We start from the raw sequence: 14,214 nt of genomic DNA on the forward strand, positions 1-14,214 counted from the left end.
TTTGTACTTGAATCTTATACAATAAAACATATTCATATCTTAGTTGTACAGTAAGCAAAGACTACATATCTAAGCCAAATATAAGTATTAGCGTTTTCTACAGTTTTTGTAGTATCAACATAAGCAATAATAAAAAAAGAAGCTACTATTATTGTCAAGGATGTGCTAGGCACTGAACGAGGCACTTGCTATTTATATATAAAACCACCACAACAGGCTTAATATCTGCTAGCTAATTCTCACTAGATAACTGAAAATAACATTTTCTCTAGGTATTTCTGTCTTTTTGCCTGTTACTTATCTATTCAATTCAAGAGCAGTCATATATAAATATATCATAGGATGTTATACATTTATATGTGCTGAGAGTTTGAATACTCTCATATTCTCAAAGATAGTTATAATCACATTCAATACTCCCTTTAAACTAATAATATGTGAGTCAGCACTCAGAATATCTTTTAATGTATTTATTACAGACCATATCGGGAAACATTTATACTAAAGGGGTTGTATAAAAATAGTTATTTTTCTTTTACTCATAAACCATTTTGATAATGTACAGGGTGACAAGTGTACTCGTCACCTCCTGACAGAGGCATTACACCCCTGACCACCTCTTCTCAGTATCTAAATTTCTGGAACATTTTCTTCCCATTATTATCTAATTATGCAGCTTGAACCCTGTCATTACACACATAGTAATGACAGAGTAATAATATTATTGTCCCCTCCACACTACTCTGTCTTAAAACCAAAATTAGTGTTGTCATTTGAGTCAACTTGGAATTAATTTCCCAGGTTGCATTTGAAGTTTACTTGAGGATGTACTTTGCCTTTGGCTCTGTTAAAACAATATTCTGTTCAGCTTTAGTTCTATTACTGATGTCTATATACCATACTGAAAAAGAAACGGAAAGGCTAAGCTACCAATAAGAAACAACAAAAGCATGCTCATAGCAAGAGTATTCCTTAGGTTTGCATCCACTATCACTCCATTTTGCTCTCTTGTTTTATTACAAAATGCTCTATTTAATTCATACCCTCAGAAAAGTCTTTAAACAGCACCATTTCATGGACATACATAAGATGTTTCTAAGTTACAATAATTTGAATGAGATGTTCTGCACACTAGGCTGAATCCCTACTAGTTAATTCCTGCTTGAGAACTCTAAATAACTTGTTTTCTCTAGGTAATTCTGCCTGCTAATTATCCATTCAATTCAAATTAAGAGCGGTCAAGACCTATATAAAAAGGGGTCACTCAAACTAACTTCTTTCTCTAAAATGGTACTGAAAGCTACTCTTCCTCAACATATAAGATTAAAGTTTTCTTTATACACACATTTGGTCAGAGTCAATAAATCATTATAGAACATAGTCAAATTACATTTTAAAGTATCTGATAAAATGCAATGTTCATTACAATATGTTCAAAGTAGAATTTTAACAATTATAAGGTGATCCTTACTTGCAACTGTCTCAACCATATGTTGAATATTTATTTTATGATCTGTGCTGGTATTTCTTTAATCTTCATTTCATTCATGTCCATAGTTTCCTAAGAAATGTTTTTAATCAAGTATTTGGCAACTCTCCAGACAAATTCAAATCATATATACTTTCTGCTTTTGAAAGAATATTTAAGAGCTTAGTGACTGGGCTAAAGTCCTCCAGATGATCACTGTGATTCTGGACTGTCTTATTTTCATTTGTATCCTTTTCCTCACCTATTAAATGATACAGCAGAACTTGACATTATCTAAGATTGCATTTAACTATATTAATATATGCTTCTAAGTTTCTTTCTCTTTCTTATTATTTATTTTTAATTGACAAACAAAAATGATATATATGGTGTATACCAGGATATTTTGAAATATTTATACATTGTAGGATTGCTAAATCAAGCTAGTAAATATATATATTACCTCACATATGTATCATTCTTTGATAAGTATGTGAATAAACTCAAGAACTCTTGAGTTTATTTCTTCCAACTGACATTTCATACTCTTTGACCAACATCTTTCCAATCCCAACCCCCCAGCCCCTGATAACCACCATTCTACTCTCTACTTCTGTGAATTCAATGTTTTTTAGATTTCACATGCAAGTGAGATCATGAGGTATGTGTCTTTTGAGATCCTTGAAGACTTCCACAGAATAAATAATGTTGAAATGATTAAAATAGGCGGCTATTCAAGGCATATTGGTTTAAACCAAGTGATTGTGCATGTTTTACATGTAAACTTTGCCAAGATTTTAGAGAGAAAAAACATTTATTTTTCCAATTATTATTATCATCTGTGATAGTTAATATTAAGTGTCAACTTAATTTGTTTGAAGGATGCAAAGTATTGTTCCTGGGTGTGTCTGTGAGGGTGTTGACAGAAGAGATTAACATTTGAGTCAGTGGTCTGGGAGAGGCAGACCCACCCTCAATCTAGGTGGGCACCATCCAATCAGCTGCCAGCGCAGCTAGAAAAAGCAGGCAGAAGAAGGTGGAAGAAGCTGACTTGCTCAGTCTTCTGGCCCTCATCTTTCTCCTGTGTTAGATGCTTCCTGCTCTTAAACATCAGACTCCAAGTTCTTCAGCTTTTAGACTCTTGGACTTACACCGATGGTTTGCAAGGAGCGCTTGGGCCTTCAGCCACAAACTGAAGATTGCATTGGCAACTTCTCTACTTTTGAGGTTTTAGGACTCGGACTGAGCCATCATTGGCTTCCTTGCCCATCATCTTGCAGATGGCCTATCGTGGGACTTTACCTTGTGATCATGTGAGTCAATTCTCCTTAATAAACTTCTTTTTATATATACGTATCTCCTATTAGCTCTGTTCCTCTAGAGAACACTAATATATCCCCCATCTTGTAAATACTAGAAATGTCATAATCAACAATTAGTATGACAAATACATCATTATAGCTATTCAACATTAGAAAATATCCTATGGGTTCTGTTTCTCCATAGTACCAAAAGTAATTTATACATGTGGGCTTTCAACAACTAATCAAAAATATGTTATGGATATTTTTATTATAAAAGCCCATGAAACAATAATCACTCCCTTCAAATTTGGTAATATATAATTATTGTATCTGTCAGAAATTAGGATGACCTAATTTGATGAAAAAGGAATAGACCACAGGTCTCAATAGAAGAAAATGTATATGTGACCAGAATAGTTTTCTTCTTTCCCTCAATCTGATAGAACATTAGATAAGCTTCTCCTGCCCCTACACTCAACCTCCCTTTGCTTAGAGAAGTTACTTTAGAAAATTGGCAATTGTCAATTCTTTCTCTGTCTCTATGAAACTTATGGAAATGTGCTACAAGCTTCTTAACAGTTTTACAACCTGTGTTAAGTCTAATGCCTGAGGCTTCAATACAAAGAAAAATAATTTAATTACAATGTGGAATTTTTCTTCAATAGAAGTTAATTAAAAATTACTTAAAATATTTGTTAAAAGGTAAGTCTAGCTGAACAACTTATAAGAATAAAATTTAAGTAAGTTACAGCACATTCTCAATATCAAGACTATGGTATCAATATCATGATTATGGACAGACAGAAATATCTGTCTCGAGGACCTGGGAACCATTCTTTTGAAATGTAAACATTGAGGAAAATAGTATCCCTATCTCCCTGTTTCTATAGGAGAGTAATAGCATAACTTCCGTCGGTGTCTTGCTCTAAGTTGTAGAACTACCTCCTTTCATGAAAACACAAAAAAGTTTACTTTTCCCTTGGGTAAAGCCAATTAGCAAATACAGGTGGCCTAGAATCTTCCCAGCCTCAGCTCTTAAAAACTCTCCAGCCCTCTGTTTCATCAGAGTTAAGTTCATTCTCTCCTATTGCAATAGCCTAAATAAAGTGTTCCTTGCCTGTTTAATTTTGTCAGGTACAATTTTTGCCTTGACACATGAGAACCACAGTGAGTAAAGAAAAGATGTATCCAATTTGTTTAATTTGGGGGCTTATAAAAATCAACTCCATAAAAACTATAATCATGATATCAAGAGTGTGCTGTAACTTACTTAAATCTTATCCTTATAAGTTGTTCAGCAAGGCTTACCTTATAACAAATATTTTAAGTAGTTTTAAATTAACTTATATTGCAAACAAATTCCACATTGTAGTTAAATAATCTTCTTTGTATTGAAGTCTCAGGCATTAGAATTACCACAATTCTGAGCTTATATTCTGCTGATTTCACATCCACAGTAAATGGTATCTTGCTTGTAAGAGCTTGTGTTTTAATAGAAAGAACAAATATTGATTTAGAGAGAATTACTGAAAGCCCAAATGAGAAAACCAAGACAAGTCTGAAGGTGAAACTGAATGTTGCTTACCTGCAGGTTCAGTACATTATACATGTAACAAAGAATAGAAGAATGTGTCCAGCAAATAGTGAAGAGCTCTAATAGGAAATTCATAATGCATTGATCTCAAGCACAATTCAATAAATGTAATACTCTTTAGTGTTTTTTGAACTTCACCTCAGATTGCTTGTTCTTTAAACAATGTTCAGAGTTATCTTTTAACAGCTAAAGATGAAAGAAGCTACCATGCAAAAGAGAAAGGGAGCAGATAGTAGCCACTTCAGATGGGGAGTGATGTGATTGGAATGTTCTTAAATATTAGTAAGGAGACAGTGAGAATGAAGAATGAAAGAGACCCACAGATTTCTTTTCACATTTGTTTTCAAACTCTCTAATGATTTCACCTCTATGCATTTCACAGATGGGCATCTTTTTATCTCTTAGTTTCTTATGTCTCTTTACAACTTTTTCTTTTACTGAGAGAGAAAGAGAGAGAGAGATAGGAAGAAAGAAAGAGAAAAGGAGAGAGGGAGATTTCTCTGTACCTTTTTACACAGTATGTTAATTAGTTGACAAAATACAAAATGTATTATTTTAAATCAAAGTATATTTTGCTATACATGTACAGCATCAAAAATTATCCATATAATTTACTGAAATATACAGAAAGCCAATGGTCATCCAACATCACTGCACTTCTTTCTCTCCAAATTAACTGAATCAAATGGTTGTGTAGGTGTCACATAAATTTAACCTGAGGTAAAATTTTATTAAAACAAGTAATAAACTCGTTACCTAGTCATTATGTTATTCCTTAATATATGTAGTTCCTCAATATGTACAGTTGCTCTAACCCTTTTTGAATTGATATACAAATTCCATTGCATACTTGAAAAATGAAAAATTAACAAAGCAAAAAGTGATTATGATAACCAGACAAATAAAACATACACTTCATTAAAAACAGCTATTTCAAAAAAGCAATTAATTGGCACTAAGCAAAATTACAAATAATTTATTTCTGTTTTAACACAATTCCATGTGCAGCTTTTAACATTATTTAGGCCTGAGCAGATTGTGTTTGGGTAGACACTTTCACCAAATGACATAGCATTAGAATTTCCTCCCAAGAGCAGTTGCTCTATGGAAATCAGTGGAACTGCATTAAACAGCAAAATTGAAAAGAAAAAAAAAAAAACCTGAAGAAACTAATTTTACAAAGCCTTTGGCTGTCATTTTTCATATATTTCATATCATTTTATATTTCAGGCAATCTAATGAATAAACAAATCACAGAATCTCAACATTTTAGGAAAATTTGAAGTCATTTTATCCAACAACCTCTCTACCATTTAAACCTATTCAATAGCTTTGGTGATTTTTCTGCCTTGACTCAGTTCCTAGAAACTCAACACCAAATAGTTTTGCAATGTGAAATAGTCAACGATGTTTAGGGAACCCCCATGTTTATGCTGCCTCTTAATCTATCTGATTGCCATTTATATTTATTGGTTTTAGTTCTACCCATAGAAACCAAACACAAGACATATCTAATTTCTATTTACGTAACGGCTCCCTAAACACTTAATGAGACCTTTGTATGATGAACAAACACAATTAAATAACATAAACTATATACCATTTTAAATTGTCATCAGTTTCTGTTTCTTGGATATTTTTGATTTTATAATCTGATGGTTCTTAGAACAAGTGTGGGCCAAAATGCCTGGGTTCCTGAACCCTAGCAGAGGTCTTTATGATCATAACTTTTCCATAACAATACTGAAATACATTTTGCCCTTTGTATTGATAGTGCAAAAATAAAGGTGAATTATCACCTAATCACAAATCAAGACAGTGGCATCAAACTTTCTAGGTCATTAAATTATTCATTTTTATACACTCTCAGGTTTTTAAAAAGCCACTTTTATTTTAAAATGATTTCAATAAAGAAGTAAGACTCATTAATGTTGCCATGTCTCACCCCTTGTGGACATGTCTTTTTAATATTTCGTGTGAAGGAATGGGAAGTATAGATAAAGTACTTCTGAAGCACTTGGCAATTGTTCAATTTGCAATTTGAACTACCCACTTTCACAATGCAACATCATTCTTACTGAAAGAAGGACAAAGTGTGGTTATTCAAAATTGGATATTTGCCTAACATTTTCTCAAAAATGAATGAGCAAGACTGTTTTTAAAATGATAGTATTTGTTGCCAATAATAAAATTTCTGTTTTTTAGTTAAAATTGGAAACGAGGCCGGGCGCGGTGGCTCACGCCTGTAATCCCAGCACTTTGGGAGGCCGAGGCGGGTGGATCACGAGGTCGGGAGATCGAGACCATCCTGGCTAACACGGTGAAACCCCGTCTCTACTAAAAATACAAAAAATTAGCCGGGCGAGGTGGCGGGCGCCTGTAGTCCCAGCTACTCGGAGGCTGAGGCAGGAGAATGGCTTGAACCCGGGAGGCGGAGCTTGCAGTGAGCCGAGATTGCGCCACTGCATTCCAGCCTGGGCGACAAAGCGAGACTCCGTCTCAAAAACAAAACAAAACAAAACAAAACAAAATTGGAAACGAATGAAACATCATTAACCTGTTACCTCCCAATGCATAAAAATTTTTCTGAAGAGACACCTGTGGGACAACACAGTGAGTTAATATTTTACAAATGACCAAATGTCTGATGATGCAAAATTATACATGGGTAAAAGTTTCAAAGACCAAAATAGACCAATGAATTCTAATATAACAGCATATTAAAAGCTAATAGACATGGGGTCGTGTCCCACATTGCAACTAACCTTTAAGAAACTACTCCATGTTGATTTTTTGTATAGTTTTGTATAGATAATTGTGCATAGAAGACTATACAAAACTATCTATACAAAACTATAGATCCTGAAAGGGCTATTAAAATACTCCCTCTATTTTCCTACTTTATATTTGTGAGATTATGCTTGTTGTATACATGTTAACAAAAATAACTTATCACAGAAGCACGAATTCAGTAGCAGATGTAATAATTCAGCTATCTTCCATTCAGACAGACTTTAAAGAGATTTTCAAAATGTGTAACAATGCCAATCTTCTAACAGTATTCTGTTTTGGGAAAATATTTGTTATAAAAATATTTGTTAACAAATAATGAGTTTATTGTTGCTATTTTTAAATAAATTAATAAATGCTTTAAAACTTTCTGTTTTAATTTCTAATATGGTAAATATTGATTGATTGATATAACCCATATAAACTAAAGCCATTTGAGGTTCTTGGTAGTATCTAAGAGGGAGTAGGGTTCCTGTGACCAAAAGGTTTGAGAGTCACCGATTTAAGGTTGCTGACCTCTCCTGAGGTCATATTACCTCTTGCTACAACATCAATCATGCTACCTATTTAGCTACACTTAAGTTATTTGAGCTCCTCGAAGTCATAACACTCTCATTCATTTGGCCTCTTCATTTGTTCTGGAATGTCATTCTTTTGCTTTTTTCCTGCTTTCTCTTTTTCTTCAGATCCGGACTTAAACATTACTTTCATCCAGATTCTGTTTGGTTTTGTCTTATGACACACTCTCTTTGTCATTTACCACTATCATGCTGTATTTTAATTACATATTAAATTGTCTGCCTCCATGTGAGATGTCTCACTTGTTCATCCCTGGATCCCTGGAGTCCAAAAATAACTAACATTTGTTGAACACTTTGCCCTAGACACTGCTTGACATTTTACATATACTATTACATAAAAAGCTAACAGCAAGCTTGGTATACAAGAATTCATATTTTCCTTTGAATAATAAAGAAATTGACAAATAATTAGTAATAATAATCCAAATTACATTGTCAGGAAATAGCGAAGCCTAGACTCACATTGTATAGATTTACCCATTGCATTAGATTTGTTTCAGCATCAGGCACCTAGTAAGCATTCAATAAGAATGTTGGATAGAATTGTCCTTTTCTATCCTTTGGTTAATTTCCTGGATAGTCCAGGCAGGGTGACTCACACCTGTAATCCCAGCACTTGGGAGGCGAAGGTGGATGGATCACTTAGGCCCAGGAGTTTCAGACCAGCATGAGCAACATGGTGAAACCCATCTCTACAAAAAATACAAAAATTAGCCTGTAGTCCCAGCTATTCGGGAGGCTGAGGTGGGAGGATCACTTAAGCCCAGGAGGCAGAGGTTGCCGTGAACTGAGATTTCACCATTGTGCTCTAATACTTTTTGCTATTAAATAGAAAATATGAAAACTTTAGATGAATAAAATTTAAATATATATCCTCTGTTACTTGGTACTGGTAAGATATCATCTAGCTTCAAGACTAAAAAGAAAAAAAGTTGAAATGATTGTATTGTTGGAGATGTCTTCCTGGATGGTATTTAGAAATAATAATCAGAAACATATTCAAATTTACTGTCCCTAGAGTCGCCTAATATCATAAGTGGAATTGTTAAACACATCATAAATTCTTTTAATCTTATTATAAAGAACATGTCTAGATAAATGAGCATAAAGTCCACTGACCATAAACGAAATTAAGAATAGTGAATTGATATTAGCTATTTGATATTTGCTAGTCTATTAGGAATAAAATTGCCAGCTGTAAATAAGGTGGCTATTCATTTGATATCCCTTGATTCAGCCTTCTTTGATGGCACAAACATTGTTTAATATTTCAGATTGAGATTGAAAAAATCTTCTCAGGCAGATATACATTCCTTTCCATACTCCCTGGTGTCAATTTATTTCGCTGCAGCATTTATTGCATTTTAAGCATCACCATGATCTGGAGATGAAGGGATGAAATGTAAGTTACATTAAAGTAACCAAACCAAAAAGCAAGTTTATAGAACAAAAATAGTTGTTGTCTGGGAATAAAAACTATACTGAAATGCAGAGATGTTCTGGGTTGAGAAATCTGAATTCTGTATAGAACTGACAAACAGTTAACCACCCTCAACAAAATCAGATGAAATGAAATGTGTTAGGTAAATATTCCTGTAGGACATGCTTCAATTGTACATTTGCATGTGGCCACTTATAGCACAGAGAGGCTATAAAAATTACCGAGATAATCTCCCCTTGGTTCTTTTATAATTCATATTTTCATAAAATTTAAATAAAGGGGAGAACATGAGACATGGAAGGCAGAAAAACCCATAAAGTATATGTTAATTAACTGGTTACCGCTGCAAAATATAGGGCTTAATCCCTCTGGGGAAAAATGAGAAACCACACAGAATGTGCCTCCAAATTGGCCTTTCTCCCCAGAGAATAAGGGGGCTGACTGAACTATACACCAACTCCATTTCTTTATTTGTTGAGGCATTTCCCAGGGCACTTTAACTATCTTAAAACTTGAGATTGCAGTAGCACAATGCTAAGCAGTCTTTCGCAGCTGAAGAGAAAGCTACACAGTAGCACTGAAAAGAGACTGTACTGCATATATGTGTTGTGGCAGTAAGATCAGGTGAATGAACTGTATACAACATCTCTGCTGAATTCAGGTGGGCCAAGATTTTGCGTGGCGCATCACAAGCATAGATCATGAGTTATACCACTTGAATCTGCTTATGTCTCATATTTAATTCACTGTGTTGCTGACTCTTCAAAGTGGTACTTGTTGCAGTCTCTAAAGATAAGATTTGTTTACACTGGAGTTAAGAAAACAACCTACAGTTCCCATTTGGAGCTGGCACAGAAGTCATAATTAATATCCATCATCTTCTTCATCCACCCAGTCTAGATTCCTTTCACTCTTGGCCAGCACTTCACCTGGTCCACGTTGTTTGTCTGGTGGGGTCAGTCTGGGGTATCTGTGTTTGTAGTGTCCTTGATCTTGTCAGGTTTGGTTTCAGCAATTGTCCATACACCATTTTCACTGGTCATGAAAGTTCTGAGATACTCAGTAAAACCTGTAAGTTTCATCATCTCTGACACAATTACATAGCAGTAACCAAATCTTCCCAAGAAAGGCAGAGCTGACAGTCTTCATTAGGATAGAAAGCCCTTTCTTCACCTTTTCATCCACGGGCATGAGGATTCCAAAGTGACCAGGCAACAGGAATAGTTATATGTTTAGTGATATGTTTAGTGAGATCCACTTTTTTTTTCTTCAACTTTTAATTTAAGTTTGGGGTACATGTGCAGGATGTGCAGGTTTGTTACATAGGTAAATGTGTGCCATGGTGGTTTGCTGCACAGATTATGCCATCACCTAGGTATTAAGGCCCGCGTCCATTAGCTATTCTTCCCCATGCTCTCCCTCTCTCCATGCCCCTGGCAGACCAACCCCAGTGTGTGTTGTTCCCCCCAGTGTGTCTATGTGTTCTTATCCCTCAGCTCCCACTTCTAAGTGACAATATGTGGTGTTTGGTTTTCTGTTCTTGCGTTGGTTTGCTGAGGATAATGGTTTCCAACTCCATCCATGTCCCTGCAAAGGACATGATCTCATTCCTTTTTATGAATCCATAGTATCCATGCAAGAATCCACGGTGTATATGTGTCACACTTTCTTTATTCAGTCTATCACTGATGGGCATTTAGGTTGATTCCATGTCTTTGCTATTGCGAGTGGTGCTGCAATGAACATTCGCTTGCATGTATCTTTATAATAGAATGAATTATATTTCTTTGGGTTTATACCCAGTAATGGGATTGCTGGGTCAGATGGTATTTCTGCCTCTAAGTCTTTGTGGAACCACCACACTTAACTAATTTACACTCTCACAAACAGTGCAGAAGTGTTCCCTTTTCTCCACAACCTCGCCAGCATCTGTTGCTTTTTGACTTTTTAATAATAGCTGTTCTAATTGTTGTGAGATGATATCTCATTGTGGTTTTGATTTGCACTTCTCTAATAATCAGTGATGTTGAGTTTTTCACCTGTGTTTGTTGGCCACAACACCCAAGAAATGTTTGTTCATGTCCTTTGCCCACTTTTTGATGGTGTTTGTTTTTCTCTTATAAAATGTGCTTATGTTTCTTATAGACTCTGGATATTAGACCTTCGCTGGACGGATAGATTGTAAAAATTTTCTCCCATTCAGTAGATTATCTGTACACTCTGATAATAGTTTATTTTGTTGCACAGAAGTTCTTTAGTTTATTTACATCTCATTTGTCAATTTTTCCTTTTTTGCAATTGCTTTTGGAGTTTTAGTCGTGAAATCTTTCCTGGTGCCTATGTCCTGAACGCTATTGGCTAGATATTCTTCTAGTATTTTTATAGTTTCAGGTTTTACATTTCAGTCTTTAATCCATCTCGAGTTAATTTTTGTATAGGGTATAAGGAAGGTTGTCCAGTTTCAATTTTCTGCATATGGCTAGCTGGCACTCCCGGAACCATTTACTAAATAATGAGTCTTTCCCAATTGCTTTTTTCAAGTTTGTCAAAGATAAGATGGTTTATGTCTGAGGTCTGATTTCTGATTTCTCTATTCTGTTCCATTGGTCTATGTGTCTGTTCCTGTACCAGTGTCACACTATTTTGGTTATGGTAGCCTTGTAGTATAGTTTGAAGTCAGGTAGTGTAATGCCTCCAGCTTTGTTATTTTGCTTAGGATTGTCTTGGCTATACAAGCTCTTATTTGGTTCCTATAAATTTTAAAATAGTTTTATTTTCTAATTCTGTTTTGGGTAGTATGGCCATTTTCATGATATTGATTCTTTGTATCCATAAGCATGGAATGTTTCTCCATTTGTTTGTGTCCTCTCTGATTTCTTTGAGCAGTGGTTTGTAGTTCTCCTTGAAGAGGTTCTTCACTTCCCTTGTTAGCTGTATTCCTAGGTTTTTTTTTTTTTTTTTTTTTTTGTAGTAATTGTGAATGGGAGGTCATTCATGATTTTACTCTCTCCTTGCCTGTTGTTGATGTAGGAATGCCAGTGATTTTTGCACATTGATTTTGTATCCTGAGACTTTGCTGAAGTTGCTTACCAGTTTAAGAAGCTTTTGGGCTGAAGCAATGAGATTTACTAGATATAGAATCATGTCACCTGCAAACAAAGATAATTTGACTTTCTCCCTTCCTATTGAATACCCCTTTCTTTCTCTTGCCTGATTGCCCTAACCAGAACTCTCCATACTATGTTGAATAGGAGTGATGAAAAAGGGCATCCTTGTCTTGTGCCAGTTTTCAAAGGGAATGCTTCCAGCTGTTGCCCATTCAGTATGATATTGACTGTGGATTTGCCATATATGGCTTTTATTATTTTGATGTATCTTGTTCAATACTTCCTTTTTTGAAAGTCTTTAACATGAAGAGATGTAGGATTTTATTGAAAGCCTTTTCTGACTCTATTGAGATAATCATGTGGTTTCTGTCTCTAGTTCTGCCTATGTGATGAATCACATTTATTAATTTGCGTACATTGAGCCAATCTTGCATCCTTGTGAATGAAGCTGACTTGATCATGGTGGATAAACTTTTTGATGTGCTGCTGGATTCAGTTTGGCAGTATTTTATTGAAGATTTTGGCATTGATTTACATCAAGATTATTGGCCTGAAGTTTTTTTGTTGTATCTCTGCCAGATTTTGATATCAGGATGATGCTGACCACATAGAATGAGTTAGAGAGAAGTCTCTCCTTTTCAGATTTTTGGAATATTGTCAGGAGAAATGGCACCAGCTCTTCTTTGTACCTCTGGTACAATTCAGCTGTTAATCCATCTGGTCTTGGGCTTTTCTTGGTTGGTAGGCTATTTTTTACTGCTATCTATTTTATTATTTTTCCCAAAACCCAGTTTCTGGATTTGTTGATTTTTTTTTTTTAATGGTTTTTCATGTCTCTGTCTCCTTCAGTTCAGTTCTGATCTTGGTTACTTCTCATCTTCTGCTAGCTTTGGGGTTTGTTTGCTCTTCATTCTCTAGTTCTTTTAGTTGTGATGTTAGGTTGTTAACTTGAGGTCTTTCTAGCTTTTTGATGCCATCATTATAGTACTGTAAGTTTCCATCTTAACACTGCTTTAGCTGCATCACAGAAGTTCTTCTGTGCTATCTCTTTGTTCTCATTAGTTTCAAAGAACTTCTTGATTTCTGCCTTAATTTTATTATTTACCCAGGAATCATTCAGGATCAGGGTGTTCTATTTCAATGTAGTTGTGTGGTTTAGAGTGAATTTCTTTATCTTGGGTTCTAATTAAACAAACAAAACAAAACAATGATAATAAAAAACAAACAAACAAAACAAAAAAACAAAAAAACAGAGTCTCGCTCTGTTGCCCAGGCTGAGGTGCAGTGGCACAACCTCGGCTAATTGCAACTTCTGTGTCCCCAGGTTCAAGTGATTCTCCTGCCTTACCTCCTGAGTATCTGGGATTGCAGGCACTCGTCACCATGCCCAGTTAATTTTTGTATTTTTAGTAGAGGCGAGGTTTCACCATATTGGCTAAGCTGGTCTCAAACTTCTAAACTCAAGTGATCTGTCCCCCTTGGCTTTCCAAAATGCTAGGATTACAGGCACAAGTCACCATGCCAGGCCTTGAGTTCTAATTTGACTGAGCTGTGGCCTGAGAGACTGTGATGGTTTTACTTCTTTTGCATTTTCTGAATTGTGTTTTACTTCCAATTATGTGATCAATTTTAAAGTAAGTGTCATGTGGCAATGGGAAGAATGTATATCCTGTTGTTTTGAAGTGGAGAGTTCTGCAGATACCTATCAAGTCCACTTGATCCAGAGCTGACTTCAGGTCCTGAGTATCTTTGTTAATTTTCTGTCTTGATGATCTGTCTAATAATGTCAGTGAGGTGTTAAAATCTCCCATCATGTGATAGAGGCATATCCCCCGGTGACCAAGACCTTCAATCCAGTAGAGCATAGAGTTGCATAGGCACAAAGCTCACATTTAGCAATTTGAGAGTGATGGTGAGGGGAACAAATTC

At 35.3% G+C, this 14,214-nt stretch overlaps 1 long non-coding RNA gene across 1 annotated transcript in view; it reads left to right on the forward strand.

Moving 5' to 3' along the window:
* Positions 1–6,866: 6,866 nt before the first annotated feature.
* LOC139356549 (uncharacterized) overlaps positions 6,867–14,214 on the forward strand; it is a 156,681-nt gene continuing 149,333 nt past the window's right edge. Inside the window, exon 1 of the long non-coding RNA XR_011608552.1 lies at positions 6,867–6,979. This is a non-coding gene — a long non-coding RNA (uncharacterized lncRNA). The remainder of the gene's footprint in view (positions 6,980–14,214) is intronic.

This window comes from Macaca nemestrina, chromosome 10, assembly GCF_043159975.1.
Source record: "Macaca nemestrina isolate mMacNem1 chromosome 10, mMacNem.hap1, whole genome shotgun sequence".
NCBI classification, from domain to species: domain Eukaryota; kingdom Metazoa; phylum Chordata; class Mammalia; order Primates; family Cercopithecidae; genus Macaca; species Macaca nemestrina.